The sequence below is a fragment of the Prenolepis imparis genome, unplaced genomic scaffold, assembly GCF_030444845.1.
Source record: "Prenolepis imparis isolate NDT839.2.m4 unplaced genomic scaffold, iyPreImpa1.0 SCAF_7, whole genome shotgun sequence".
Lineage (NCBI taxonomy): Eukaryota > Metazoa > Arthropoda > Insecta > Hymenoptera > Formicidae > Prenolepis > Prenolepis imparis.
The window spans coordinates 16882244-16909870 of NW_028141165.1; the positions used below are offsets into that span (position 1 = coordinate 16882244).

General features: G+C 37.3%; 1 pseudogene; it reads right to left on the bottom strand.

The window, feature by feature from the left end:
* Positions 1 to 18194: 18194 nt before the first annotated feature.
* The window catches only part of LOC145938652 (uncharacterized), a 15295-nt pseudogene continuing 5862 nt past the window's right edge, over positions 18195 to 27627 (bottom strand).

Sequence of the window (27627 nt, forward strand, 5' to 3'; positions counted from 1 at the left end):
ATATTATTTATTCACTTTCTTATTTTATATTAACAATTATAAATAACAAGATACATTTTGCAATATTATACTACATGTATGTGATATACTAAATTTTTTTTATAATAATATGACTATTTTTTTGTTACGCAACCATCCTATTATTTTTTCATAAGAATATAATTGTTGATATAAAATAAAGAAGTGAATAAATAAAATCTAATAATTGTTATAAAATATATGACATGATGAAATAATTACCTGATTATAAATAAAAGCGAGCTAATCGCACACTTAACCCATATATTTATCAAGACACGTATCGATGTGTACATAACCTCGCACGCTGCTAATATCGCGGAGCGCCACTAACACCGCCTGTGTTAAACGTGAGAACTGGACAAGATTACTACTACATGCATCTATTGCATGTGTTGTATACGTGTAATATACGTGTAGCACGATACTACCATATTCTTTGCATGTATTGTGTAACGCAGTATCATGTATTGAGGGCTTGCGTGAACGATGATGATAATGATGACGTGGACGTTTCTTAAAAGAAATTTTTCATATTGTGGCTTTGCATTATATTTCCGCTTACAAAGCACGTAGAGCAAAAATAAAGACACTCATTATATAATTCGAACTCAATCTATCGATTAAGCCTATTAAGTCTAATAAAAACTCGATCGCTTCAGCCGTTATTGAGCATCCGAATGTATGAATCTGTCCGATTCGCGTAAAGATACACGGTGCCTCGCTTCTGAGGATCGGCTTTGCCCAAACTAAGCGCGAGACACTAACGTGTCTCTTGATGTACTGCGTTCGAATTCTTTCGCGATTTTGATCTTCTACTGCCTATTAGTTTCGCGGCAACACCACCCTGCCCCTCTTCCATTAGGAGAACTGACCGGCCCGTAGCGGGTTTTCGACCAAGATTTCGCGTTGAGTTATTTCGCGGATTGACGCGTGAAAGATCGTGTCTGGTGCCCTAAGCACATCGGTTAGTGGTAATTACGGCCCTTTTCTCCACTGCGGTACGCGCGGAGCGTCCGATACCTTAGCTCCCCCGCGCGAATTAAAAATATAATTATCGTTATTGTTTTTGTAGACGACTACGCTCCGTCCTTTTGGCTTGTCGCGCGAGCCGGAGGAAAAAGTCGCACTACACAATAACGATAACAATGTGAAAACTAAAAGAGGGAATTTATACGACCTATAGTAAATACATATAGAATAAGAATAAATATACATGTATATAGTTATTATTATGTAATTACAGATATGTTAGCAATCATCGCAACATTCATACTGCTTGTAAATCCAAATTATGCTCTCATTGGATTCGATTGTGGCGGACAACACCTAAATATTACCTCCATATCACTGCTCGATGAGTGCAATCTTAACGTTCGGAAACCAAACTCAAGCAATGTCTACATCCAACTTCTACAACTTTCGGACTACAATTATGCTGAAGTTATCCAATGCAAGGTGGAAATATCAAGAATTATTTTTCATTGCGGGATGCACTCGCACGTATCCGTGGTTCACAACGGAAAAGCCGATTTTATTCATGAAACTGGATATACACAGTGCCTGAGGATGTTTCAAAAGGGAACTTCAAAACTCTCACTAGGAGCCGACAATGTCATTCAACGGCTAAGAGTTAATCAGACTACCTTCCACAGCCTTACCTTAGCTGGCCGCGTTAGCAATGACGGAACCTGTAAGGGAACCCAATATTCCGACTCTTATGGAACTTGGGACGATGTTGTGGTCCAAGCTGTCGTCAAGGTTTCCTTAAGGTCATCACACGTTGTACGGGTGTACAATTGAACTCTAGGAAAATAATATTAAAATCTGGAACTAACTGCGCACTAAGCGAAGGATTCTGCCTCGATACGGATGATGGATATACTTATTGGAAACCCGTACCATCCGCCTGTAATTTTCATAAATACGACGTTCTTTACGAGGGTCACGCAACCAAGATTACAGACGACTCAGTGAACCCTTCATCTCCAATCATCTACAGCCTGACAACCCAAGACATTACTTTCACACTCACCAAGACGAAGAAACAACCCTTGTGTAAATATACTCTATTTCGCACAGAACATCTCAAGCTCTTCATCCTTGAAACCAAGAAGGGAGATACCTTCGCCATTAGAGGTATCATTCCTGTGGATAATTTGGATATATTCGCATATATGAATTTCAAATTTGTATACGTGGAAAAATATATCCAACAACAAATTACTTTGTTATATCATAACGTAATACAACAAAAATACGAACTAGAAAGGTAATAACCAACGCCCTATGATTCGCCACTCTGCAACCAGATGAATTCGCATATCGACTCATGAAAGGACCCGGGTATATGGCAGTCACAACCGGAGAAGTCACTCACATCATCAAGTGTACATCAGTGGATGTCACAGTAAGAAAAACTGAGGAATGTTACACGGAATTACCCATTACTGTTCGTAACAATTCCTTATTTCTCACTCCTAAATCTCGAATAGTCACCAAGTTCGGGAATCAAAGAGAATGCAGCTACGAATTGCCTATAATGTATCGCATTGAAGACACTTGGGTGCAATTTACACCGGAACCACAAATAAGACATATACTTCCGCAACAATTAAAACCAATGACTACATTATCTTGGGATTATTTGACACCAGGACCTCTTGCTATTAGCGGAATATATTCCGAAAAAGATATAGAAAAACTGAAGGACCATATTATGTTCCCTGCTGAAAGACCTGCTCTTCTCAATACAGTTGCCAGAGGAATCTCTGGTCATCCGATCAATACTGATGCAGTCTCTATATACAACCTACTGGACGAAGCCTCTCTCAATAAAATCGCGGAAAGTGCAGCTTCCCGAGTATGGAACGGATTCGTCTCATTCGGCTCCGCAACCGCTGGAATATTTGACATACTAGTAATCATTCGTATCATAAAAATTGTTGTTGATACGGCAATCCAAGGATACGCTCTGCATACGGCTTACGGTTGAACCATGCATTTGCTTGGAGCTATTTGGAGTTCCCTCACTCATCAGCTACTCCACCTTGCACGAGCACCTGTTGATAGAGACAGCAAAAATGAAGACGACAAACCACCGCCTTCCGCTCCTGCGGGACCCCCAACATCATCGGAAGAAACAATAATCAACGGGTTTCCGGACGAGAACGCATCATCCAACATCGAAACAGCAAACGCGACAGACCCCTCTGATTATCAACATTTGAGAGATCGTCTAAAGAATCTAGAACAAATTCTACGAAAACATCGTAATTTGTTCTTAAATAAGGGGGGAGGTGTGACGTCCCGTCAAAATTTTAAATTTATATTTTCAATACCCACTGCGTGCTATCTTTATTCTTGCATTCTATTAATAACTGTATTCTTAATTTTATCTTCACATTGAACTATTTTGTTTTTCTTACATATTAATCAAGTCCACTGGAATCTGGGGTCCACCATTCGCAGCCAATTACCGCCATCTAGTTCGATTGGCCATTACCATCTAAACACTAGCGATGCGACCAACCAAGCGTCGTCTCGGAACCCCAGAACGCGCGCATAACCATTTGGGATTAAATAGAATGCTTCATTATAAAATATATTTAATTGCAAACCCTAACAATTAGTAATATAAATTATTATCAAAATAGGTATACCTATATCTAATACTATTATTAAGATGAGTCCTATGCTTAACATTTAAAGATTCCATAGATCATAATCAGCAACTTTAAGCAATGCGGTGTAATGCAATGCGCCGTTAAGATAACTTATCATATTTATAGAATCCGAGTACGCTAATTCTCATACAATAATTAAATTTGAGATATATTATATATATATGTTAATTCCTTGTCGAAATTCTTATTATTAATTACTCGAATAAATCCATGTAATAATGATTCTATTAATATGATCACGTAGTATCAAGATAACACTTATATCTTATAGGAATTATATAATTATTCGTTCTTACTAGGCTTTAATGTCGTATTATGAAATTATGGAATTATAACTTATAATAATTTAAGAAATGTAGACTTATAATTACAGACGGACTTGTAATTTGTTGTCCTTTGATAATTTCAAATCTCTAAAGAATGATTCCGTGATTAATTAATTATATTATTAACATATAAGGAATTAAATAGAGTTGTAACGATACCCCCGTTAACCGACCGAAGGAACCACCGTGCGGAAGGCTGCGCCCGGCAAACACATTTATTAGCGCAGTGCGCCATCATTTATTAATACACGCAAATCGGGCCAGTTGTTAAAATCCGTCCGGCGCACCGTACCGAAAACAACGACGTCACGAAACGACCCGAGCGCGATCGAAGACGCGCGGAAAATCCCGAACGCGAAACCGGGACGCTTAAAAAGAGCGATCCGAGATGGGAAAAGATCACTCCGGTTCCCGATCCGCTCTCGAGCACACGTCCAGAACCGATTCCAATACAGAACACTAGTAAGCAGCAAATAACGAGGGTCGGGTGTACTCTGCCTCCGATGGGTGTTCCCATCTAAAAACGCCCTAGTGCCTTCGGTCTTCTCTCTCTCTGAGCGTACGACCAAAGGAGTCGGGTGTGCCCGGTCTCTACCGAGAGTTCTCGGTTAGCGGAAAAACGCTTGCATCCTTCCGTACCCCGGTTCCGGCAATCAATCACAAGGTAGGGAGTTCCCCGCCTTGGACGGGAGTTTCCGTCGCCGGTCACTATCCTCCGCGCAACTGCATCCTTACACGCGGACGCGAATAACGACACGCTAAAGAGCCCGCGTATAATACCGCGCGTCTTCGAGATATATCGAACGCTCTCTCGGGCGCGACGAGAGAGCGTGCAGAAAAACGCGAATTCCGGAGCCACGCGCTCGGCCCCGCCGCGCCCCGCTTCACGCGCCGTCAGCGTTCGCCACAATAACATAAACACGCTGGAGCCAGTGGCCCTTTAAAGTATCGCGACCCGAGCCTAGGGGCAATAACCTCGCGATCGAAAACATATGATCGCGAATCTCTGTATTGATATCCTACCGCCGATTTAAGGATAAAGTATTTAGCCAAAGCATTTAACGCATTGTTCCTTTTAATTGTATTATTGTTATATCGCGGATTATTGTAAAATATTTAGCCGAAGCGTTTACCGCATTGTTCCTTTTAATTGTATTATTGTTATATCGCGGATTATTGTAAAATATTTAGCCGAAGCGTTTACCGCAGTGTTTCGTTACTCGTATTCTTATTAAATTGCGGATTACCTTGATGTATATGACCGACGCGGTTAACGCCTTGTATTCCTATTAAGTAACGGATGCTTTTGATGGATTAATCCGCGGCGTTTAAAGCATTGGTTCTTTAAGTGCATTCACAATTTAAGTATCTCACGAATCGGTCTCTTATGTGTATACCAAACGGACGATACATTACTTTCTTTTGTGTCTTTTGAATAAACGGTTTATTGAGTTAAATATTAAATCATCGTCTTGTGTTTTCGCATGAACCGTTTTCCCGAACCTTGTGATCCCGACTGAGCGAAGTCCGGCCGTATCGGGAAAAAACGGTACGTTACAGAGTACATGTAATAATCCAATGATGCGATTAAGGATTGCGCCGTCTAAGATAACGAACAGCTCGCTCTCCACCTTGTTTACGTTGCCAAGACCGATATCTAAATTACCGGGAGCGTCTCATTTGACCACGTTGTTATTGACCACAGATAATTTCGACCACGTTGCAATTGACCACATTGCAATTGACCACGTTGCATTTGCCCACGTTACGATTGACCACGTGTTGAATTTGACCACGTTGCGATTGACCACGCGTCGTAATTGACCACGTTGCGATTGACCACGCGTTGCGATTGACCACGTCGCGATTCACCACGTTGCGATTGACCACATTGCTATTGACACGTTGCAATTGACTACGTTGCATTTGACCACGTCACGATTGACCACGCGTTGCATTTGACCACGTAGCGTTTGACCACGCGGCGCGTTTGACCACGCGTCGTATTTGACAACGTTGCGTTTGACCACGCGTCGCATTTGACCACGTCGCGATTGATCACGTTGCGATTGACCACGCGTTGCATTTGACCACGTTGCGATTGACCGCGTTGCGATTAACCACGTTGCGATTGACCACGTTGCGATTGACCACGTTGCATTTGACCGCGTTGCAATTGACCACATTGCATTTGACCACGTTGTTATTGATCACGCGTCGCATTTGAGTACGTTGCGATTGACCACGTTGCAATTGATCACGTTGCGTTTGACCATGTTGCGATTGATCACGCGTTGCATTTGACCACGTTGCGATTGACCACGTTGCGATTGACCACGCGTTGCATTTGACCACGTTGCGATTGACCACGTTGCAATTGACCACATTGCGATTGTTTACGATTAGTAAAAATCTGATTAGCAACAAATCTCAATTTTCTTAGGGCATAATTGGGATTTGGTTTATTTGCTGGCAAATATTTAGATCAACCGAGAAAATTCTGTAAAAACGACGTGTTTCATTAGGGATGTTTAAAGTTTCGATTGTTTGTGGAGACGCTGTTTTCTTCTCAAATCAATAACAAGATGCTTAGAAATTTATCTTTTATCTATTCAATCTATTCAATGTAGTTAATTTCATTTTACGTAATGAACAAGTTCTTCATGCACTGTCAAATCATTAAGATAAGTCAATGATTTTAATCGGTAAATAGCGTAACCATCGACATGAGGTATGCCCCATGAAATGTTTCAAATTCAAAATTGAAGAGAGATATCAGTGCTGCATATCCAACAAAATCAAGTACAGTTCTGCCAGAATACATCTTGCCAATATTGTTGGATATGATGGTGAATAAGGTACATTCTCTCAAACACGGTTAACAATATTTATGAAAAGTGACGCTAATACAGCAAGACATTCTTGCAATAAAAATTAATTAAATAACATATTAAAATAGCTGTATTCATAGTCCGTTCTTATTTCAAGATCATCTTTTAGCAATGTCTTAAGATGCTAATAAAGCGTAATAAGTTTATGACATCTTAAGATCGTACTTAAGACGGTCGCGTATCTTCACTCGACGGTCGTCCAATACAATATCATGGATTTTATTGACTGTTTCTTCAGTTGTGACCTCATTCGGACGTCCCGGGCGCTCAGCATCATTCGTGCTTGTACGACCACAACGAAATTCAGTGAACTACTTGTGAACCATTCCATGCGACGGAGCAGAGTCCCCATAATACTTTTTTAGCTTTTCTTCAGTTTCCTTAATGGTTTTTCCACACAAAAAGTAATGTTTTATTAGCACACGAAATTCACTTTTTTCCATTTTAGCAAAAAACACAAACTTATCCGCTTTAGAACGCTGTCAAAAAATTTCTATTTGACAGATCTACTTGAAACTTGGTATGTATACTTAAATAAGATGGTAAATATCAGAAATAAAATTAGATTGCGATTTGAGTGCCATATCTTGTAAAAGTCACTGACTTATCGAAATGCCCTCGTATGTCACTGTCAATATTTTATTGCATGTTTTCACTAACAAACATCTTTGTGAGATTGTGAGATTTTACTCTTCCTACGGAATGACATTCAGTAAATATTCTTCGTTAACATAAAAGAGCTTGGATACTTGGAAACACTGGACAAGTTCTTGGATGATGTATATATAATTAGACATATTTTAATTAAAAGCGAGAATATTTGTTATGTCTTTATAATTTATATTAAGGAGTACGTATGTGCAATATAAGTCTAATAATTTTCAAGTTATTAATGAAGCTCTTTTATTTAACAATAAGAACTTTACGCTACAAATAATAATACACATTTTTGCGTATAGGCAACATATGTATAACAGTGCTGGGATAACTATTGTGCAACGACAGTATCAGATAATGTGCTTAAGTATTTACTTACTTCAATTTAAAGAAAGAATGAAATGTGATGATGACAATTATATTGGATAGTTGGTAGAAACAAGATATGATGATGTAACACTGTCTATTAATCTTATATTATGTTTATTTTAATTTTAAGCAGATGAAAGAAACAGATTGCTACTAATTTTTAAACCAGGGATCCAGTTTGCATCAAATTTCAGGATGAAATTCATTTACAAAGCATAAGAATCTTTTAAGCGAGAGTTCAATATTATAGTCTCCGCTAATAGAATCTTATGATCTGTGATGGAATTATCAACGCTCATTAATTTATTTGAAGAGATTCGTGAAATATTAACCATTTTATGTTGTTGACGTGTTAGAAGATTAAAAGACCACTTGTACTGCTATTCAGTTAATGAATACGTCAGGAAATGTAATGCTTAACATGTCATACTTAAATGCAGCATATTGTATTATATATATTATATGTATCTTTTTTATGTATGCGCGTTACTAGATATATATATAAATATTTTATATTATTTTATTTTAAATCAATTTATCAAATTTACATTTATTATTTGGACTATGTATTTAAACATAAACTTTCTGGAGAAATAAATCTGTATCGCTAATGATAATTATATTTGTAATAATTATATTTAAACATTTACATGTATGTATGTACCGTCTCACATAACACACATCTGGAAATATCAGAATAATTATATCTTTATAATTGCACGTCGATATCTTTCATATGGTATACTGCCTGTAAATAATTTAGAATTGTACTGTACTCTCTCAATTAAAATCTCATGTATGTTGAAGCATCGTGAAATTTTAAGCATGAAAGAGTACAGTACAATTCTCAATTATTTACAGGCAGCATACCATACGAAATACATCGATATGCAATTATACAAATATATCTATTCTGATATCATATTTTAAAGTAAATACTTAAGCACATTATCTGATACTGTCGTTGCACAATAGTTATCCCAGCACTGTTATATGTTGCCTATACCCAAAAATGTGTATTATTATTTATAGCGTAAAGTTCTTATTGTAAATAAAAGAGCTTCAGTAATAACTTGAAAATTATTAGACTTATATTGCACATACGTACTCCTTAATACATATAAATTATAATTAATAAAGACATAACAAATATTCTCGCTTTTAATTAAAATGTGTCTAATTATATATACATTATCCAAGAACTTGTCCAGTGTTTCCAAATATCCAAGCTCTTTTATGTTAACGAAGAATACTTACTGAATGTCATTCCGTAGGAAGAGTAAAATCTCACAATCTCACAAAGATGTTTATTAGTGAAAACATGCAATAAAATATTGACAGTGACATACGTGAGATTAAGATATCTATCGTGTGTGTTGTAGACAAAGTAGAGAAACTATAGTCTGTTAGAATAGATTTTTTAATTATATATAGCTCCTTTATTGTATATACGCTGTGTTTTACGTATGATATATTGTCCGTGAACAATTAATAATTGTACGGTACTTTTCTTACACATAAAGTCTCACGATCTCGTGACACGAAATTTTAAGTGCAAAAGAATACAATACAATTATTAATTGTTTACGAATATATCATATGCAAAATACAGATATACAACAGAATAAAATTATTTATCAGTAATCAAGATATTTTAACAAAGCATTTTTCTACATAACCCACTGTATCTCAAGTAGCAAACTGACGTCATTAAACGTTAAAATAACGTCAGTTTGACGACCAGTGAAGTCATGCAACATCAGAGATTCATGACAGATACATTCTAACCTTACATATATCATTGTCGGTCGGTATTTATAGTCGGTTCTTATATTTAAGACCGTTTTAAGTACGATCTTAAGATGTCATAAACATATTACGCTTTATTAGCATCTTAAGACATTGCTAAAAGATGATCTTGAAATAAGAACGGACTATGAATACAGCTATTTTAATATGTTATTTAATTAATTTTTATTGCAAGAATGTCTTGTTGTATTAGCGTCACTTTTCACAAATATTGTCAACCGTGTTTGAGAGAATGTACCTTATTCACCATCATATTCAACAATATTGGCAAGATTCTAACAGAACTGTACTTGATTTTGTTGGATATGCACTGATATCTCTCTTCAATTTTGAATTTGAAATATTTCATGGGGCATACCTCATGTCGATGGTTACGCGAGTTACCGATTAAAATCATTGGCTTAGCTTAATGATTTGACAGTGCATGAAGAACTTGTTCATTACGTAAAATGAAATTAACTACATTGAATAGATTAAATAGATAAAAGATGAATTTCTAAGCATCTTGTTGATTTGAGAAGAAAACAGCGTCTCCACAAACAATCAAAACTTTAAACATCCTTAATGGAACACGTCGTTTGTGCAGAATTTTCTCGGTTGATCCAAATATTTGCCTGCAAATAAACCAAAACCCAATTATGCCCTAAGAAAATTGAGATTTGTTGCTGATTAGATTTTTACTAATCGTAAACAATCGCAACGTGGTCAATTGCAACGTGGTTAATTGGAACGTGGTCAAATGCAACGTGGTCAATCGCAACGTGGTCAATCGCAACGTGGTCAAATGCAACGCGTAGTCAATCGCAACGTGATCAATCGCGACGTGGTCAAATGCGACGCGTGATCAAACGCAACGTGGTCAATCGCGTGGTCAATCGTGACGTCGTCAAATGCGACGCGTGATCAAAAGCACCGTGGTCAATCGCGACGTGGTCAATCGCGACGTGATCAAACGCAACGTGGTCAAATGCAACGCGTGGTCAATCGCAACGTGGTCAAATGCAACTAGTCAATTGCAACGTGGTCAATAGCAACGTTGTTAATCGCAACGTGGTCAATCGCGACGTGGTCAATCGCAACGCTTGGTCAATTGCAACGTGATCAAATACGACGCGTGATCAATCGTAACGTGGTCAAAAGCAACGTGATCAAATACAACGTAGTCAATAGTAACGTGGTCAATCGCAACGTGGTCAATCGTAACATGGTCAATTGAAACGCGTGGTCAATCGCAACGTGGTCAAATGCAACGCGTGGTCAATCGTAACGTGGTCAAATGCAACGTGGTCAAAAGTATCTGTGGTCAAATACAACGTTGTCAAAAGTATCTGTGGTCAATAACAACGTGGTCAAACGACTCCCATTCTTTGAAGGTGTTAGCGACACCCTTGCAGGTGGGTTGGCCTCCTTCCTGCAGAGTCGAACAGACAACCTGCGGATGTCTGTTATCATCGGCTTCGAAGATCTAGGGCCTGGTCTTGTCCTGGTCTCCTCCCCGCTCTTCGTTTGTTGGTTTATGTCTGTCATTTTATTTCATCCCATTCCTTGTTGCGGCTCCGTCGACCGGGTGTACCCTCACCGACTGAGAGGTGCCCCGAAACATGACCGGCCACACCTCACCAGCCGGGCGCCAAGTTTCCCCGGAGGGTCGACATATTCCTCAGGCCGGGGGGAATACGCGCACCCCGGCACTGGGCTCCGAGCCCCTTATTGGCTCACGGGGATTTTGACGTCCCCGTGGGCTTTCAGGGATCCCTCACCTCCGATTGTGGGGACACCGCGACGGGTGGCGCCACCCATGGGGCCCCACGGACGGATGGGACGGGGTCGCCGCTCCCCGGCCCCGCGTTGCCCGCCATGGCGACCAGCCGCCCTCCGCTGGGGGATGAGTGCCCAGCAAGAGGGCTGCGTCTTCCGCCAGTGAGCCGCTTCGGAAGGGGAAACGGTCGCGAACCCACCGGCGGTAACCATCTCTCGTCGCCAGATCCCGACTACGGAATACGTCCGAGCGGCTCCGGCGACAGGCCAGCGTGGCCCCCTCCGCGCAAAGTCCCTTTGTTAACCCCTCCGGGCAAAGCCCCTTTGGAAACCCCTCCGAGCAAACCCTTTGGGTAACCACGCATGGCACTTTCCGCCGTTCCAGCCCTTTCTCGGATTACTTTCGAGCGGCTTGGAGACGGCCCAGTCGCCGCCGGGCCCTACCTCGGAATACGTCCGAGCGGCCCCGGCGACCGTCCATGACATGTCGGGCCCCGGGTTAGACCCGGGAACCAGCGTGTCAGGACGTAAAAACACCGCCGCCCTCGGCGCGAGCTCGGAATACTTCCGAGTGGCCCGAGAGCGGCCCGGGTCGACAGTCCGGAGGTTTCCGGTTGCCCGCATATCTGCGGGCATGTCACCTGTCGACCCGTCCTCTCCGTGGTAAATCGGTAGTCCCGACAGGGAATCCCGGTATCCACGAGCCCAGCCCCGCGGCCCCCGTCGCAAAGAAACCCACCCCGAGACCCCCAGAGAGCAACCCCAAGGCAAAACCCCGATGATCACCCCCCAAGACCCTCGAAGGGAACAACCCCGCGACAGAACCGCAGGGAGGGAACCCCGCTCACCCCCCAGACCCCAGAGAGCGCCTCCCCAGAGCCCGGGGAGGAAATTGTACCAAAAAACTTGGTACGATCCACTCTTAGCACCCATCTCGTCTTCGAGATGGCAAGTGGAGAATCACGGGGAACAGATTTCTAACCTAACCAATACGGTTAGGCAGTTAGTGCAATTACAGTCTAAGACTGAAAAAGACAAGCCTGAGGGTAGGTAAAATTGAATCAAACTCTCCGGTTCCATACGAACGCTGAGTTATCAAAAACCACACATTTTTGATATTGAGTATGAATAAGTTCAATAAGAACAAGAATTCACCAAAAATTCACAACAAGTGCTACAAAAGATGACAAAAAATCCACACGATTTGGTCATCAAGTACATAAAAAAGAAAAATATGCGCAAATAGTGCATAGTATGGTTCAGAATATGCACAAATAGTGCATAGTATGACACAGAAACTGTTCCTTGTTTTACTCTATTTCTTTACCTTCTCGTTCGTATCATTTTTCAGATATGACAGTAGAGGCGAAGGCTATGAATACTATCGTGCCTCAAGAAGATGCATCTGTTCCTATCGACGTAGTCGAGGCTGCAGTCGACGTAGTCGAACCGGTAATCGACGTAGTCGAACCTACAGTCGAGGCGGATAAAAATGACACCAACAGAAAGGAGATCCAAAAATTGCTGGGAATGGATCCTAGCGAATCCAAACAATTAAAGATAAATTTTAATAAGAAGTTAAAAATCACATGGACTAGATGGATGAGAGGTGGCCTTACAGTAGAGAAGAAAAACCGTATGTTAAAAAAATATCCACGCAAAGAAGATTTTTACACAGAGGCCCCGAAGATAAATGAGTCGTTCGCTCGAAGAACGACTTAAGTCGACTTAAGTTTTTGCAAAAAAATTGAATTAAAGATTCAACTGTGTGATTCGAGTTATTAATTATTATGTTATTCAGCTTTTATATATTTTAATATACACGTTCCTATTTTGCTGAGTAGCAAAATATTTAATAACTTGAATCATTTAGTTGAATCTTCAATTTTTTTGTGCAAAAACTTAAGTCGATTTAAGTCGTTCTTCGAGCGAACGACTCAAATACAAATATTTTACCAGTTCTAACAGATATTGCCAAGAAAAGAGATAAACATTTTGAGGACACTCAAAATTGCGTGGGAATGGCAATCTCAGCTTTGGGCGCAGCAATGACAATGATGTTGGATGAATCAGAAGAGGGTATAGATCAAGAAAAATTTTCTGATCACTTATGTCATGTAGGCCAACTCCTGGCAGAGATTTTCCACCAACACTCACTCGCGAGAAAATCCTTTATCACTCCTCTGTTAAATAAGTCACTGAAGCCAATGCTGGATACAACAATCTCGGACAAATGGCTGTACTCAGACAAATTCAGGGATGTGGTTAAAGAAGCAAAAATTATTGAGAAGGCAATAGTTGGCCTTAAACAACCGGAGAAAACTCACAATACCCAACTAACCCCTCGTACCCAGGGAAACTGGAAATACCCACCTGCGAGCTGGAAGCAGGTTGGGAATTACTACAGACGACCTATGTTCAAATTCAGACCGAGAAGTCAGGAAACCAAACGGGAGTCTCAGCAGAAACCTGCAGTGAAACTGACGAGCCGCTCATCGTCGAAGAAGTGATTAAAGTAAAAACTGTAGCTGGTCATCTTCAATATTTTATTAACGCTTGGAAAGAAATTATGGATAAGTTTATTTTAAAATGTATCGAAGGATACTCAATCCCATTTAGGAACAATCCGGCACAAAAAATAGCTCCGAATGAACAGAAATGGTCGGCAAAACAGAGCGTAGAAATTAAAGCTGCTTTGACACAATTAATAACAAAAAATGTTATAGAAGAATGCGTAGAATCGGAAGATCAATTCATATCCTCTTTTTTCCTCGTTCCAAAACCAAATAGTTCTAATAGATTTATTATTAACCTAAAGGAACTGAATAAATTTATAGATCCAATACATTTTAAGATGGAATATATTTGCGTGGCTAATAGTTCAGTCAAATTATATCAAAATATAGCGATTTAAAAAAATAACCGGTAAAAAGCTATAAATTGGTGGAGACCTTTATCTTGGCATACTATTGAACGTACTGAAAGTCCGGACCTCTATCTGCAGGGCTCGATCCGCCTTGGAAAAAAGGTGCTTCAATTCAATTTTTTCCTCATATCTCGGTAATCGTTGATCCTATCGTTTTGAAGGTTATAATGAAAAATGAAGCTCATTAAATTCTTTATAAAAAAGGTCCAATACATTTTTTTCATATCTTTAATAGTTTCTATGACGCTGAAACTAGCCGCCGCTAAGTGATAACGGCGCGGCGCGGCGCGGCGAGTCAGACGCGTGTATCGCGAGTCACAAATGTTTGAATTCGTAGGTTTAATTTTTTTGCAGTAAAAAAATAAACACACATTAGTACTCTGCGTTGATACCACTGCTTGATTACCGAGATATGAGGAAAAAACTGAATTGAAGCACCTTTTTTCCAAGATGGCGGATCGAGCCCTGCAGATAGAGGTCCGGACTTTCAGTACGTTCAATAGTATGCCAAGATAAAGGTCTCCACCAATTTATAGCTTTTTACCGGTTATTTATTTCTTTTTTGCTAATTTGACTGGACTATAAAGACTTAATTAGAAAGAATGATTTTATGTGCACGTTAGACTTGAAAGACGCGTATTATTTAATTCCGGTAAAGAAAAATAATAGAAAATTTCTGAGATTTCGGTTCGAAAAGAATTTGTACTAATTTAATTGCTTACCTTTTGGATTATGCACAAGCCCATATATTTTCACAAAAATTATGAAACCTGTGGTTAATCACTTGAGACGTGCAGATATTTTATTTGTTATTTACTTTGATGACATTTTGTTTATAGCGAATTCAATAGAAAAGTATAGAAAAAATGTTAAAAAAGCAACTAGGCTATTAGAGCGACTAGGATTTATCATAAATTACAAAAAAAGCTCCTTAGTACCTAATCAAAAATGTAAATACTTAGGGTTCATAATTAACTCAATAGATTTTCGTCTAGAATTAGATAATAATAAAAAACAAAAGATGTTATCTCTAATAGAAAGGTTTCAAGAAAATAAATGGTACAAAATTCGCGAGTTTGCACAATTGCTGGGCACATTAAATGCAACCTGTCCAGCAGTAGCGTACGGGGTCATGTATTGTAAAAGAATGGAAAGAGAAAAATTTCTAGTCTTGAAATTTAGTGATAACAATTTTGAAAGAAAAATTCTAATTAAAAATTCAATGTTTAAAGATCTCCAGTGGTGGAAAAGAAATATTCTAACGGGATCCAATCCCATTAGAACCCAAAATTACTCTCTAGAAATTTTCTCAGACGCATCTCTGACTGGTTGGGGTTGTTTTTGCAACGACATAAGCTCACATGGTACATGAAACGAGGAGGAAAGAAAACACCACATCAATTTTTTGGAACTATTGGCAGCATTTTTTGCACTTAAGTGTTTTGCTTCAGATTTATCGAACAGAGAAATTTTGTTAAGACTGGATAACACCAGCGATTTGTTATATAAATAGAGCGGGTGGCATTCAGTTCCCACATCTAAGTAAGCTTGCGAGAAAAATCTGGCAATGGTGCAAGAACAAAAAATTGTGGGTTAAGGCCTCTTATATTGCATCCAAAGTAAACGTCGAAGCAAATACAGCTTCTAGAGTCACAAATCTGGATACGGAATAAGAATTATCCGATAGATACTTTAAGCAAATCGTTAAAAACTTCGGAATGCCCTCAATCGACCTTTTTGCTTCCAGAGTAAATAAAAAATTGTGCAAATGGAAATTTGCACATTGCTTCCTCACCATTTAATTTCGCTCATTAAGATGGTTTTTCAATTATGGCTTCCTCATAGAGGAAGCTTAACTTGCACATTGCTTCTTCACCATTTTATTTTGCTCATTAAGATGGTTTTTCAATTATTACAATGTGCAAGTTAAGCTCCCTCTATGAGGAAGCCATAATTGAAAAACCATCTTAATGAGCGAAATTAAATGGTGAGGAAGCAATGTGCAAATTTCCATTTGCACAATTTTTTCCAATACTAGCAAACCTTATATATAATTAAACTCAAAGCACGCAACGTAACGTCTCACTCGCACACTCATTCGCGCCTGGAAATGAGCAAAACATATTTAATAAATATAAACTCGATAAGTTTAATAATATAATTACAAGAACACATTAACAAATATATTCAAAGACCGCACGACCGTACAATCCGACAACTGTCTATCCAATCCGACATTCGGGGGGTTTTCGGTATATTTTCTTCTTTTCCCTGTTTTTTTTTTTTTTTTTTTCTTTTTTAACGTGTGGAAAATGCGCAAACGCATACCTCACCGCTTCGGAGAGGACAAATAAGGATATGTGGGGCTGGGACATAAGTGATCCCGACCCACTAAAAACCACACGGCAATCTTCGCGGGCGTTGCATGGAGATCTCCCGAGAATCTGGCTGTTGCACTACTTCCAGTAGGCCCCCTGCATACCAACCCGCTGGAAGCCGCATTTAACTACGACTCCCAGCCTACCGTTTGATGGGGGGATCTTCTCGCATGTTGCGGTGCAAGAGGATTGCACCCCCATACCACGCCCTCTCGAAGGAGTTTCCCTCTTTGTTTACTGATATATTTAAAACAAATTATTCTTCTTCCGGGAATGACAATAATATTTTCTCTTTAATAACCCTCAAACAATGTTTACGCATTTTTTGCATATTTATCGAATATTTTTTACTAGATGGATTTTCTCCTAACGCTATTGATACAGCAAATGCTGCTGCAAATATACCACACGATGTAAAATCTGGTTGCTTTGTAACTTTTTCAAATATTATATTATTCTGGGTTAGATTAGGGTATCGCGTTTTAATGTAGTTTCGTTCAAATAATGTTAAATTTTCATAAGAGTGTGTGGCAAAGTACAAACTATCATATATATGAAGCCTCACACCATCATAATAAATACAATGCCAATGGTTGTTTGCTTGTTGACCTCCAATAATTTGAACATCCAGAGTAAAAATTGGATCAACCCAATGTAAACCAGTAATAAATAGTACATCAACACGATTAAATTGACTGTTATTTTCAATTATCTTCATTATTTCATTTAATGGTCTATCATTTAGCCATGAATTTTCTTCTAACACGTTCTCTTCTAGAGTTTGTGGAGGTGGGTAAATTTCTACTGTATCTTCTATATTTATTATACTATTTTCTCGATCAGATTTGTATTGATTTCTACAATACATTATATTTTTATCTCTTGAAAAATGCTTAACTCTGTCTTCAAGAGAAGTAATCACTGGTTTCACGTCGTTGCATTTAATTTCGTTATTTAATATTATGCCAATTAAGAATATTTTTAAGAAATATTTTTATTTTTAACGGCTCTCAGTATTTAATAAATAAATAAATGTGATTTTTACAAATCCGGCCAATAGAGCCAAGCACGAAAATTAATTCTAATCTTTTAGGTACTGTATCTCTTGGTTTGAGATTACAAAGTACCCTCAATTAATAATCCCCGAACTTACAACGGGAAAATAGGCGAGAAAAATATTGGTCCGAAAAGTCGCTGAAGCGGGAATTGAACCCGCGTCTTTCGCTTACCTAAAACTAAAGTTACAGTATCTAAAAGATTAGAGTTAATTTTCGTGCTTGGCTCTATTGGCCGGATTTGTAAAAATCACATTTATTTATTTATTAATATTATGCATTTTTCGTTGTTAATCTTAAATACCTCAGTATGTCCAGACATTACATTAATTGTTCTTCTGAATTATTTTCGTCCTTATTAGAAGAAGTATCTTCTGTTAATACTTCAAACATCTTTACCCTTGATATTGGTATCTTGCTCTTTTCGTTTAATCCGATGTAAATTGGTTTATGATCTGAGAAATAAGTTTCGTATACTCCAGCATATAGTGCTAGTAATATTCATATCGGAGGGAATATTAAATTATAATTTAATATTCCCTCTGATATGAATATTATATCTATCTGCATATTGAAATTTGTAGTTGATATTTTTGTGCAAATTGCACGTTTAAAATGTAATTTATTTAAATATTTTTCTAAAAATCCTCCTTCATTATAATTGAAATCATAATTGAAATCACCTATTATAATTTTTTTCATTATTTATTGACTTGCTTAAAATATTGCTTAGTTCATCCGTAAACATAGTTCTAGGTACTGACGGAGATTTATAACCGGTAATGATCTCTACTTCATTTATAGTTATGCGTATTAAATCAATATGATAATGTTGTCCATTTATAGTTTTATCTTTTTGTATATGATCATTAATAAATGCATTTATTTCTTTCCTAATAAAGCATATTATTCCTTTCTGTTTATTATAATTATCTGATCGAAAAATAATATTGAATCCTTCAAATTTTAAATTATCTGTTGAGATAGTTTGTGATTCTGCAAAAACTAATAAATCTGCTTGTTTATACCATTTATCACAAGATATATTAATACAATTTTTATTCAGCGATCGTACGTTCTGGTATATAATTTTCAATCGATTTCCTTCTATAATTTTTGAATATGATAATTTAAGATACTTCTCTTTTTTTATAGGCGTTTTATTTCTAACTCCAAAAGATTATCTATAGATGGTTTTTTTGGAGGTTTAAAACTTCCAAGAATGTATAAATTTAATAATTTTGTAACTCTACTTAGTGCTACGTATAACATTGGTCTTGTCATACGACAATTGTTTCTTAAATCAACACATAATTTTTCATAAGTTTGACCTTGGGTTTTATGGATTGTCAAAGCTTCGGCAGGCGAGATGGGAAATTGTTGCCTTACGATTTGATATCCCATTCTGTCATTGACGTTTAATACGACAGAGAGTGGTGATAGCGGAATCAAATTCATTTCTATAGAATTTTCTTTCATATACTTCACATATGGTCTTCGTTGTTCAACACCAATTCTATTATTGTTAAAATCTAGCCATATTTTAATTGGTTCTTCTGTATCTGATTTAAACGTTACGTTTTTTAATATGCCACAAGCTCCATTAACTAATCCATCCTCAACATCTATATTAATGGTTATCATATAGTTGATACCTTTTTTTAATATAACTTTATAAGCCAAGCCACAACATTCTGTTCTTTTTTTATTTTTTAATGATGTTAATAGTTTATTTCTCAATTTACTATTGACTTTTCCTAAAATTGAATCTTTAGCTTTAGATTCATAAGCTATACCATCTTTTAAATCGATTTTTAATTGGTTAAAATTATCAACCGAGCGATTATCAGCATATAATCTAATTACATCTTTTGGGACGTATTCTTCTGTCGTTTCTCTTGATTTAATTAAAGTAATGTCATTTTCAGACATTGTTCCTCTTGCAAGATTGTTAAGGGCTTTAATAAACGTTTTATCTTCCTTTTGTCTCATTATTTCCGTCAACTCAAAAAATTCAAATTCACTCCATAGAAAATTTTCAGAAAAAACACTTAACATGCAAGATTTCGGGCAGAGATAGATTGAAGTATCCATAACCGGTGGTAATTGATAAAGATCTCCCACCATCAGGACAGAAACTCCTTCAAAGCTTTTATTTTGACCCATTATTTGTCTTAATCTTGTATCAATGCGACTAAACATTGTACTACCCACCATCGATATTTCGTCTATAATTAATAATTTTAATTCAAATAAATTCTCTCGAATAGTATTCGCCACATCTGCTGACAATTCTGGCATTTGTCCTCCGTACTGTGTTATTGGTAAAGCAAATGCAGTATGTAACGTTACGCCACCTATTCAAAATGCTGATTTTCCAGAGAGTGCGCATAATAATATTTTTACCGAATTATTCTTTTCACCAGGTGTATCGTTAAAATAATTTAATAATAATTGATAAATCGCGTTGATGACTGTGCTTTTTCCAACACCCGCTGATCCGCTGATGTACAGTTTAATTGGTAATTTATTAGTTTTAAAACAATGTAAAACGTGCATTGTAATTTCTCTCTGTTTGTCGTTTAATTTTTGAAGTATACTCATTATTTCTTCTTTTGTCACTTTAGGTGGACTACTTATTTTTCTTTTATTGACCTTCGAGCAATCTGCCTCATCTGTTTGAAATACATCTATCTCTTGATTTTTTGGTATTTTTGTTTTCATAAAAGATTCGATCTCCTCATCTTCTACATCTTGTTGATCTTTTTGTGCTTGAACCAACGCATTGTCAATTTCAGCATCACCTATCACTGAAAATTTTTTCCTATTTATTTCAATTAAATAAATATATTCTATATAAATCGTTTCACAATCTTGTGTCTCCACATTATCTATTTCATTTTTCCAAGGCAAGAACAACAAAACCTGTTCTCTGAAATAGTTATATCGATCTTCTTGCAATTTGTAACGGCGAAATCTAATAATTTTCTGTTTTTTTCGTTCTCTAATTTCACTATCTTCATCATATTCATTATCGCTATCACTTCTGTATATAGTCCTTTTCTCTTCATAATTTGCTACAAAATCGGCAAGACAAACATCAGAAAATTTTTGATAATTCCGATTCTCGTACTTATCAATTATATTTTTGTAGTATATATCTGTTGATTCATCAATCATTTTTTAAAAATATTTTTCATTTTTTATCATACGAACACGCTCTTTTTGCGGTGCAGTATTAATATAAACAACAGTTCTACTGCACAATGAAAGTGGCAGGCCCAGGATATGGTAAACAGCTTCTTGTGCAGACATAGTATTACCATTTATAAAAACGTTAGCAATCTTTCTAAACTTTTGTCTAATATTCAAATTGCCATTTTCCAAATCTTTTGCTGCTTCTCTTAATAACCGTGATAATCCTGCATCAACTTTTGTGACGTAATTAATCATGTATGAAGCACAACTATATGGATCTAAAACAAATTGTATATCCATGATTGATTCTAAAAGAGTCAATATGGTTTTATTGTATGCATTAATTGCAACTTCGTTGCTTTGTCTTTTCAAAAATATCTTAGTTCTTGATAATGTGCTTCTAATTGTTTGAATATATACTTCTTCCGTCATTTCTAACTGTTCTAACATTTCTTCGAAAGACACGAGTATATTTTTTCCGAAAAATACTTGCATTGTCTCTTTTTTTTATTGTTTTTATTTTTTGTCTTTTCATTTTCTTCTAATGGTTTGAGAATCATAGTTTCTCTCATAACAAACATGGGAATGTTAAACCGACATAAAGATTTATTTTTTCGACCTTTGTAACATGTTGACTTATGTCGATGTATTTGCAAACGTATTAAAGGTTTTTATCATCATAAGCACATGAAATGATTTTATCTATCCAATGTATTAATTTTTTATTCGATTTCTCATTTTCTTCGTCGTAAATCGCAACTTCTTTGCAATATAAAAGATTATGCGTATGAACAGTACCTCTCGCTTGAAATTCTCGCCTTTGAAAATAATCGACCACATAATATTTTCCAAATGGGCCATATTCATTCTGTAGTATAGACATAATAAAATTAAATCTATTATCTATATATCTAACACATGTAACAGGATCTTCTCTTATCAACTTTGTTTTCTCTGCAATGTCTAAATGTATTGCCTCATATGTATTAATGTTTTTGTTTTCTCGTATTTTATATAAAATTTTCAATAAATTTGAATTTTTGTGCTCACACGCAGAAAATGTAATGAATAATGTCGGAATACCAAGTTGTCAAATCATACCAAGTAAATGTTTCTTTTTGCTTTCCCAATACGAAGGTGACGATCGCACTTGTTTCAAAAATTTGTATCCATCATCATGACGAATGGAATCGTTTATAAATTTCGAATCTTTAATTTTTAACGTAGTTAAATTGTCATTTTTCTTTACTCTCCTTAAGCAAATATTTATATTTGAAATTACTGACTTTTCTCATTTCTGTTTAGCCATAAATAAAATTCTTGTAGGTTGACACGATCTTCTATCTCTATGCCTAGCTTCAAATTTGATTCGTTGCGAGTATGTTAATTTATTTTTCTTGTCTAGAATTTCACCTCCAAAAATTTTTGGAAAACACAATTCATCGATATTTTCCGTTAGATGCCAAGGGACTGGATATTTGTCTTGTCCTGGAGCTATGATTTGAATTTTTCCAGATATTTCTTGATTTCTATCGGTAATAAGAACCTCATCAATTGGTTCGAAAGAAACAGATTCTTCTGAATCTGACTTATTGTCGTGGTTTTCTACATTAGACGGATTTTTTATATTAGTGCAGCTATTGCACTTATCATTAGTATCGACAATAAATTCCAATTCTGCATTAAAGTTTCTGTTATATTTAAAAAAAAAATCATCAATTTTTATATTGTTTTTCATATACAAAGGTGTTTGTTGTAAATAGTAGTGATATAAGGCCGGTTCTAAACCATGGGGCAATGAGGGGGGGTGAGGGGCGAGGGGAACCCAAGGCGCGGGGGAATGACGTCAGGCGGGGAGGGGGGATGACGTCACGCGGGAGGGGGAATGACGTCACGCGGGGAGGGGGAGGCGTCCGCGGGGAGGGGGAAGGCGTCCGCGAGGTAAGGGTCCGCGAGGGGGACGCGGGGAGGGGGAAGCGTCCGCAATTTTAGGGTCCGCGAGGGGTCCGCGGGGAGGGGGAGGCGTCCGCGAGGTTAGGATCCGCGAGGGGTCCGCGGGAGGGGGAAGCGTCCGCGATTTTAGGGTCCGCGAGGGGTCCGCGGGGAAAGGGGAATCCGCGAAAGACCGCATGAAACTTTTTGGGTAAGGGGTCCGCGGGGAGAGAGGAATGCGAAGGATAGCGCGAGGCGAACGCGAGAGAGAGAGATGTCGCGAGAGAGACGTTCGCGAAAGAGAGATAGCGGTAGCGAGATGATGTGGCGATTGAGAGCGCGAGGTGTTGCAGCGAGGCGTATATGCAAGAGCGAGAGAGATAGCGCGAGATGACGAGAGGTAGCGAGATGACGCGAAGGAGAGCGCGAGAGCTGATGCAGCGAAGGAGAGCGCGAGGTGCACGCGAGAGAGATATCACAAGAGCGAGAGAGAGATGTTGCGAGACGATGCGGCGATGGAGAGCGCGAGAGCTGATGCAGCGAACGAGAGCGCGAGAGGCGGACGCGAGAGAGACTTTTTTTTTAATAATATTTTTTTTTAATTAATATTTTTAGGATGAGGAAGGGGAGAGGACCTATTCTAAAATAAACTATATACTTTTAATATTTAAAATAATTTTTATTATATAACTATGTGTGTGTGCAATCATACAATTTTGTGTGTGTGTAAATTAAAAAATTTAAAAAATTTAAAATATAAAATATATAAAATATAAAATATAATATAAAATATAAAATATAATATAAAATGTAAAAAAGTATATAAAATTTACTGCAGCGCGATGGTGGCTGCGAGGTGGCGGTGGCTATGAGGCGGCAGGGCGGAACTCCTACATAACAGAAATTTTTATTAAATATATTATTATTTATTTTATTAATCAATTTATTATTTTAATAATTTTTAAATGAAAAGAAATACTTACAACAATTATTCCTCCTCAGAGGATTCTCTATGCTCAGCATAGGAAAATCTTTTAACGTTCAACTCGAATAGGAAAGAGCGTTTTTTCGGATCATCCCAATGTTTCATATCCCATAGCTGATCTTTTAGAGCATCAGTATGAGGTTTTTTCAAACCGATTTCACGCCCATGTATCGCCTGCACAATTGAATTAACCGGAGTGTGTGTCGAAAGCACAGGAACACTGGTATCTATGCTTAAGAAACGTTTGCGTAGCAATCTTCTTATTTTTTCAAGTCGCGCGATTCGAGTTGTCCGTGACTGCAAATTTCCAATTAATAATTTCTTGGGGTTCATTTGCATTCCGAAAATTCTCATTAGTTCTTGCGGGCATTGTCCTTCTAACAAGTCGATACAACCATCACAATCTGGCTCCCACATCCAGTAAATCGTTTTATCAATTTTAAGTGGAGGCAGTCCGAAAAAATCCCATTCTTTCAGGTCAGCAACATTGCACAACACAAGTTGTTCCAGTAATTCAATGTATTCCTCCAGAGTTATCATCTTTACAACACTTGCAGAATTATATATCATACAGTTTCATGCAACCGCACAGCACGAGCATGCGAGTATAAGTCTGCTACTCTATGACACGACACATATATTATAATGTTGCTCCCCTCTTGATTTTAATTCTACATCTCTCTTCATCTCTCTGTTCTAACTGGAGTATCATCTAGCTCATCATTTTTTTGAAGAGTTTTGTTGATAATGCATGTGCACATCATACTATTTATATACATATAGAACAGGGGCGGGAAAGAAAGAATTAAACACAGTTTAACAGTAAAATAATTTATTTGTTGCAAGCATTATAAATAGTTTCATTTATAGCACAAGTTATCAATTCACAATCTATAAGTGATTCGCTATTAAACATATTACTATCACGTATCACCTTTGCGGCATTGCTCACATCGCGGATATTATCACATTGTAAAATATTTACAAATTGTTTAAATTTTTCATTAACACTATGAGTATTCTCACATAGCCAGGAATACATATGATCAATACATTTGTCGAAATCGAATAAATGTAGTAACGTTGATGGTTTCATGTACAAAGAATTATCAGATGAAGTAATTTTTATAATTTTTGAAGTATACATGTTAACCGCTTTGAGTGTTAGATCACTAATCCATAGCGGAGTTTCAGTTAGCTGCTCAATGTCTGCTCGTTTCCGCATTAGAGATTTCCATGTTTCAATGGGTAATATTATTTGATTGCCTCGATTATCACCGAGAGCCAAGTCCACATAGGATATTATTCCGACGCTGATTCCTATTTCCAAATATTTATAGGATGTTGCGGTTAGAGCATATCTTCGCCCAAGTATACGAGTCGCACGCTGAATGCTATAAAAATAATTAGAACAATATTTCAAAAATTATTTAAAAATCATTATTTAAAAATCTTTATTTTGACAAAAAAAAGAATCGAAACTTACTTGTCACTTGTATTCTTAGACATTTCTTGTTTTGGAACGTAATAATTCATGCTGGCGGAGTACATTTTTAAAAGAACCTTTCACATAAGTGATTGATACAATACTAAATCATTATTACAATAAATCATATACATTTTTATTGATACAAAGCAATGAGGTGGGGATTATTGCTGACACAAAATTATTTTTAACCAATCATCAAAGCGCCGATGCACGACTGCTATGACATCATCCTCAATGAAATATTAAATGTAAAATAATGCAACATATCCAAAATTTCAAGCGTCAATGTACGACTGCTATGACATCATCCTCAATGAAATATTAAATGTAAAATAATGCAACATATTCAAAATTTCAAGCGCCGATGCATGGCTGCTATGACATCATCCTCAATGAAATATTAAATGTAAAATAATGCAACATATCCAAAATTTCAAGCGTCAATGTACGACTGCTATGACATCATCCTCAATGAAATATTAAATGTAAAATAATGCAACATATTCAAAATTTCAAGCGTCAATGTACGGCTGCTATGACATCATCCTCAATGAAATATTAAATGTAAAATAATGCAACATATCTAAAATTTCAAGCGTCAATGTACGACTGCTATGACATCATCCTCAATGAAATATTAAATGTAAAATAATGCAACATATTCAAAATTTCAAGCGTCAATGTACGGCTGCTATGATATCATCCCCAGGTGTTCAAAACATATGTAACAAAATCACAAGAAAATGCAACATAATTAAAATTTTCGAGCGCCAATGTACGGCCGCTCTCATCTTGAGATGAATCTCGCGAAATGTGCAAAAATGTATCAATTTCAAGGTCGATACATCATTCGTACGTAACAAAATCACAAAGTGCAACATACTCGAGTGCCAATGATCTCTACGATTAAATAAAAATGATGGTAAAGAGGCATACTATGTCAATATCTTTGTCAGAGGTTCAAGAAGTACATCTCAAGTAAAGAAATATGGCACAATTGGAAGCAAGTTTGTTGGAGCAATCCGCAAGGGTGAATTCGGTGGAAGAATATATTGTGTGGGAGCAGCAATGTGACGAATACATCGAATCACTGAAAGAACAAAGTCGAATAAAACGTCCACGATTACCGATCGGAGTTCGACAATCGCTTGTCTCCCAAATCGCACGTCTCGAAGGGTTGAAGAATTCGGTACGCAGACGTTTTATACACGCAGGTGCTGGAAGCAGTTCGCGAGACGTCGGACTCATATGGCGAGAGATTGATACGGCGTTCGAGAGCCGCATCTTGACTGGTGCAGTGATAAACAGCAATCACATCGAACCTCGTCAATTTCTAGAGGAGGCCAAAGACATTGTGATCGGACACGTGCAAAAAGTGTTGCAAAAACACACTAGTGTGAAAGTGAACATTATGTTTAATGGCGAGTTTGTGTCGGGTGATAAACGCGCTAATAAAACTATCAATACGAAAAACTGTGAAATCTTTCGCACGTCTGATTTGCGCGAATGGTACGATCAACGCGCTATGGAGACCACGCTAGCATCTCTCGAAGAGTTTCAAGAACATGATAGTGGTTGGGCAGTGTCGCGAATAATCAATTTAATTGTAAATATAAACAAGTATAATCCAATGCGTGCGGGATGTCACATTAAATTACCGCGAGAAATAATGATGAAGAGAGCAGTGATTAACGTGAAATCAAAAGACACTGCATGTTTTGCGCGGGCTGTGGTCGCTGCACTGTATCCCGCTGAAAGAGACGCGGATCGCAAATCTATGTATCCACATTACACAACAGTGCTGAATCTCCAGGACATTGAGTTTCCGATGACGTTGAACCAAATTAAAAAATTTGAACATCATAATGACATTTCGATAAATGTGTACAGTATCGAAGAAAAGAACATTGTCCCGATACGTCTCTCGGAGGAAAAGAAAGACACATCAACTTGTACATGCAAGACAGCAATAGCGTTGAACATTTCGCCTGGATAAAGAATCTATCCCAGCTTGTCAGCTCGCAATTGAGCAAACATGATCACAAGACATATATCTGTGATCGGTATGTATATTTATTGCAAATTATATATTAAATAATCATAAAATAATTATAAAGTGTTTATAATTGCTATTATCTTTTACAGATGCT